Raw genomic sequence first — 5,637 nt, forward strand, 5'->3', positions numbered from 1 at the left:
ATATTTCAGGTGTGAACAGGAGGTGATATTTCAGGTGTGAACATGAGGTGATATTTCAGGGGTGAACAGGAGATGATATTTCAGGTGTGAACAGGGGGTGATATTTCATGTGTGAACAGGGGGTGATATTTCAGGGGTGAACAGGAGGTGATATTTCAGGGGTGAACAGGAGGTGATATTTCAGGTGTGAACAGGAGATGATATTTCAGGTGTGAACAGGAGGTGATATTTCAGGTGTGAACAGGAGGTGAAATTTCAGGTGTGAACAGGAGGTGATATTTCAGGTGTTAACAGGAGGTGATATTTCAGGTGTGGACAGGAGATGATATTTCAGGTGTGAACAGGAGATGATATTTCAGGTGTGAACAGGAGGTGATATTTCAGGTGTGAACAGGAGGTGATATTTCAGGTGTGAACAGGAGGTGATATTTCAGGTGTGAACAGGAGGTGATATTTCAGGTGTGAACAGGAGGTGATATTTCAGGTGTGAACAGGAGGTGATATTTCAGGTGTGAACAGGAGGTGATATTTCAGGTGTGAACAGGAGGTGATATTTCAGGTGTGAACAGGAGGTGATATTTCAGGTGTGAACAGGAGGTGATATTTCAGGTGTGAACAGGAGGTGATATTTCAGGTGTGAACAGGAGGTGATATTTCAGGTGTGGACAGGAGATGATATTTCAGGTGTGAACAGGAGATGATATTTCAGGTGTGAACAGGAGGTGATATTTCAGGTGTGAACAGGAGGTGATATTTCAGGTGTGAACAGGAGGTGATATTTCAGGTGTGAACAGGAGGTGATATTTCAGGTGTGAACAGGAGGTGATATTTCAGGTGTGGACAGGAGATGATATTTCAGGTGTGAACAGGAGATGATATTTCAGGTGTGAACAGGAGGTGATATTTCAGGTGTGAACAGGAGGTGATATTTCAGGTGTGAACAGGAGGTGATATTTCAGGTGTGAACAGGAGGTGATATTTCAGGTGTGAACAGGAGGTGATATTTCAGGTGTGAACAGGAGGTGATATTTCAGGTGTGAACAGGAGGTGATATTTCAGGTGTGAACAGGAGGTGATATTTCAGGTGTGAACAGGAGGTGATATTTCAGGTGTGAACAGGAGGTGATATTTCAGGTGTAAACAGGAGGTGATAATTCAGGTGTGAACAGGAAGTGATATTTCAGGTGTGAACAGGGGGTGATATTTCAGGTGTGAACATGAGGTGATATTTCAGGGGTGAACAGGAGGTGATATTTCAGGTGTGGACAGGAGATGATATTTCAGGGGTGAACAGGAGATGATATTTAAGGTGTGAACAGGAGGTGATATTTCAGGTGTAAACAGGAGGTGATAATTCAGGTGTGAACAGGAGGTGATATTTCAGGTGTGAACAGGGGGTGATATTTCAGGTGTGAACATGAGGTGATATTTCAGGGGTGAACAGGGGGTGATATGTCAGGTGTGAACAGGAGGTGATATTTCAGGGGTGAACAGGAGGTGATATTTCAGGTGTGAACAGGAGGTGATATTTCAGGTGTGAACAGGAGGTGATATTTCAGGTGTGAACAGGAGGTGATATTTCAGGGGTGAACAGGAGATGATATTTCAGGGGTGAACAGGAGGTGATATTTCAGGGGTGAACAAGAGGTGATATTTCAGGGGTGAACAGGAGGTGATATTTCAGGTGTGAACAGGAGGTGATATTTCAGGTGTGAACAGGAGGTGATATTTCAGGTGTGAACAGGAGGTGATATTTCAGGTGTGAACAGGAGGTGATATTGTAGGTGTGAACAGGAGGTGATATTTCAGGTGTGAACAGGGGGTGATATTGTAGGTGTGAACAGGAGGTGATATTTCAGGGGTGAACAGGGGGTGATATTGTAGGTGTGAACAGGAGGTGATATTTCAGGGGTGAACAGGAGATGATATTTCAGGGGTGAACAGGAGGTGATATTTCAGGGGTGAACAAGAGGTGATATTTCAGGGGTGAACAGGAGGTGATATTTCAGGGGTGAACAGGAGGTGATATTTCAGGGGTGAACAGGAGGTGATATTTCAGGGGTGAACAGGAGGTGATATTTCAGGGGTGAACAGGAGGTGATATTTCAGGTGTGAACAGGAGGTGATATTTCAGGTGTGAACAGGAGGTGATATTTCAGGTGTGAACAGGAGGTGATATTTCAGGTTTGAACAGGAGGTGATATTTCAGGTGTGAACAGGGGTCATATTTCAGGTGTGAACAGGAGGTGATATTTCAGGTGTGAACAGGAGGTGATATTTCAGGTGTGAACAGGAGGTGATATTTCAGGTGTGAACAGGAGGTGATATTTCAGGTGTGAACAGGAGGTGATATTTCAGGTGTGAACAGGAGGTGATATTTCAGGTGTGAACAGGAGGTCATATTGTAGGTGTGAACAGGAGGTGATATTTCAGGTGTGAACAGGGGGTGATATTGTAGGTGTGAACAGGAGGTGATATTTCAGGGGTGAACAGGGGGTGATATTGTAGGTGTGAACAGGAGGTGATATTTCAGGTGTGAACAGGGGGTGATATTGTAGGTGTGAACAGGAGGTGATATTTCAGGGGTGAACAGGAGTTGATATTTCAGGGGTGAACAGGGGGTGATATTGTAGGTGTGAACAGGAGGTGATATTTCAGGTGTGAACAGGGGGTGATATTGTAGGTGTGAACAGGAGGTGATATTTCAGGTGTGAACAGGAGGTGATATTTCAGGTGTGAACAGGAGGTGATATTTCAGATGTGAACAGGAGGTGATATTTCAGGTGTGAACATGAGGTGATATTTCAGGTGTGAACATGAGGTGATATTTCAGGGGTGAACAGGAGATGATATTTCAGGTGTGAACAGGGGGTGATATTTCATGTGTGAACAGGGGGTGATATTTCAGGGGTGAACAGGGGGTGATATTTCAGGTGTGAACAGGAGGTGATTTTTCAGGTGTGAACAGGAGGTGATATTTCAGGGGTGAACAGGAGGTGATATTTCAGGTGTGAACAGGAGGTGATAATTCAGGTGTGAACAGGAGGTGATATTTCAGGTGTGAACAGGAGGTGATATTTCAGGTGTGAACAGGAGGTGATATTTCAGGTGTGAACAGGAGGTGATATTTCAGGTGTGAACAGGAGGTGATATTTCAGGTGTGAACAGTAGATGATATTTCAGGTGTGAACAGGAGGTGATAATTCAGGTGTGAACAGGAGGTGATACTTCAGGTGTGAACAGGAGGTGATATTTCAGAGGTGAACAGGAGGTGATATTTCAGGTGTGAACAGGAGGTGATATTTCAGGTTTGAACAGGAGGTGATATTTCAGGTGTGAACAGGGGTCATATTTCAGGTGTGAACAGGAGGTGATATTTCAGGTGTGAACAGGAGGTGATATTTCAGGTGTGAACAGGAGGTGATATTTCAGGTGTGAACAGGAGGTGATATTTCAGGTGTGAACAGGAGGTGATATTTCAGGTGTGAACAGGAGGTGATATTTCAGGTGTGAACAGGAGGTGATATTGTAGGTGTGAACAGGAGGTGATATTTCAGGTGTGAACAGGGGGTGATATTGTAGGTGTGAACAGGAGGTGATATTTCAGGGGTGAACAGGGGGTGATATTGTAGGTGTGAACAGGAGGTGATATTTCAGGTGTGAACAGGGGGTGATATTGTAGGTGTGAACAGGAGGTGATATTTCAGGGGTGAACAGGAGTTGATATTTCAGGGGTGAACAGGGGGTGATATTGTAGGTGTGAACAGGAGGTGATATTTCAGGTGTGAACAGGGGGTGATATTGTAGGTGTGAACAGGAGGTGATATTTCAGGTGTGAACAGGAGGTGATATTTCAGGTGTGAACAGGAGGTGATATTTCAGATGTGAACAGGAGGAGATATTTCAGGTGTGAACAGGGGGTGATATTTCATGTGTGAACAGGAGGTGATATTTCAGGGGTGAACAGGAGGTGATATTTCAGGTGTGAAATGGAGGTGATATTTCAGGGGTGCAGAGGAGGTGTTATTTCAGGGGTGCAGAGGAGGTGTTATTTCAGGTGTGAACAGGAGGTGATATTTCAGGTGTGAACAGGAGGTGATATTTCAGGTGTGAACAGGAGGTGATATTTCAGGTGTGAACAGGAGGTGATATTTCAGGTGTGAACAGGAGGTGATATTTCAGGTGTGAACAGGAGGTGATATTTCAGGTGTGAACAGGAGGTGATATTTCAGGTGTGAACAGGAGGTGATATTTCAGGTGTGAACAGGAGGTGATATTTCAGGTGTGAACAGGAGGTGATATTTCAGGGGTGAACAGGAGGTGATATTTCAGGGGTGAACAGGAGGTGATATTTCAGGGGTGAACAGGAGGTGATATTTCAGGTGTGAACAGGAGGTGATATTTCAGGTGTGAACAGGAGGTGATATTTCAGGGGTGAACAGGAGGTGATATTTCAGGTGTGAAAAGGAGGTGATATTTCAGGTGTGAACAGGAGGTGATATTTCAGGTGTGAACAGAAGGTGATATTTCAGGTGTGAACAGGAGGTGATATTTCAGGTGTGAACAGGAGGTGATATTTCAGGTGTGAACAGGAGGTGATATTTCAGGGGTGAACAGGAGGTGATATTTCATGGGTGAACAGGAGTTGATATTTCAGGTGTGAACAGGAGATGATATTTCAGGTGTGAACAGGAGGTCATATTTCAGGTGTGAACAGGAGGTGATATTTCGGGTGTGAACAGGAGGTGATATTTCAGGTGTGAACAGGAGGTGATATTTCAGGTGTGAACAGGAGGTGATATTTCAGGTGTGAACAGGGGGTGATATTTCAGGTGTGAACAGGAGGTGATATTTCAGATGTGAACAGGAGGAGATATTTCAGGTGTGAACAGGGGGTGATATTTCATGTGTGAACAGGAGGTGATATTTCAGGGGTGCACAGGAGTTGATATTTCAGGTGTGAAATGGAGGTGATATTTCAGGGGTGCAGAGGAGGTGTTATTTCAGGTGTGAACAGGAGGTGATATTTCAGGTGTGAACAGGAGGTGATATTTCAGGTGTGAACAGGAGGTGATATTTCAGGTGTGAACAGGAGGTGATATTTCAGGTGTGAACAGGAGGTGATATTTCAGGTGTGAACAGGGAGTGATATTTCAGGTGTGAACAGGAGGTGATATTTCAGGTGTGAACAGAAGGTGATGTTTGAGGTGTGAACAGGAGGTGATATTTCAGGTGTGAACAGGGGGTGATATTTCAGGTGTGAACCGGAGGTGATATTTCAGGTGTGAACAGGAGGTGATATTTCAGGTGTGAACAGGAGGTGATATTTCAGGTGTGAACAGGGGTCATACTTCAGGTGTGAACAGGAGGTGATATTTCAGGTGTGAACAGGAGGTGATATTTCAGGTGTGAACAGGAGGTGATATTTCAGGTTTGAACAGGAGGTGATATTTCATGTGTTAACAGGGGTCAAATTTCAGGTGTGAACAGGAGGTGATATTTCAGGTGTGAACAGGAGGTGATATTTCAGGTGTGAACAGGAGGTGATATTTCAGGTGTGAACAGGAGGTGATATTTCAGGGGTGAACAGGAGGTGATATTTCAGGTGTGAACAGGAGGTGATATTTCAGGGGTGAA

Source organism: Ranitomeya imitator, chromosome 9 (assembly GCF_032444005.1).
Source record: "Ranitomeya imitator isolate aRanImi1 chromosome 9, aRanImi1.pri, whole genome shotgun sequence".
Classification (NCBI taxonomy): Eukaryota; Metazoa; Chordata; class Amphibia; order Anura; family Dendrobatidae; genus Ranitomeya; species Ranitomeya imitator.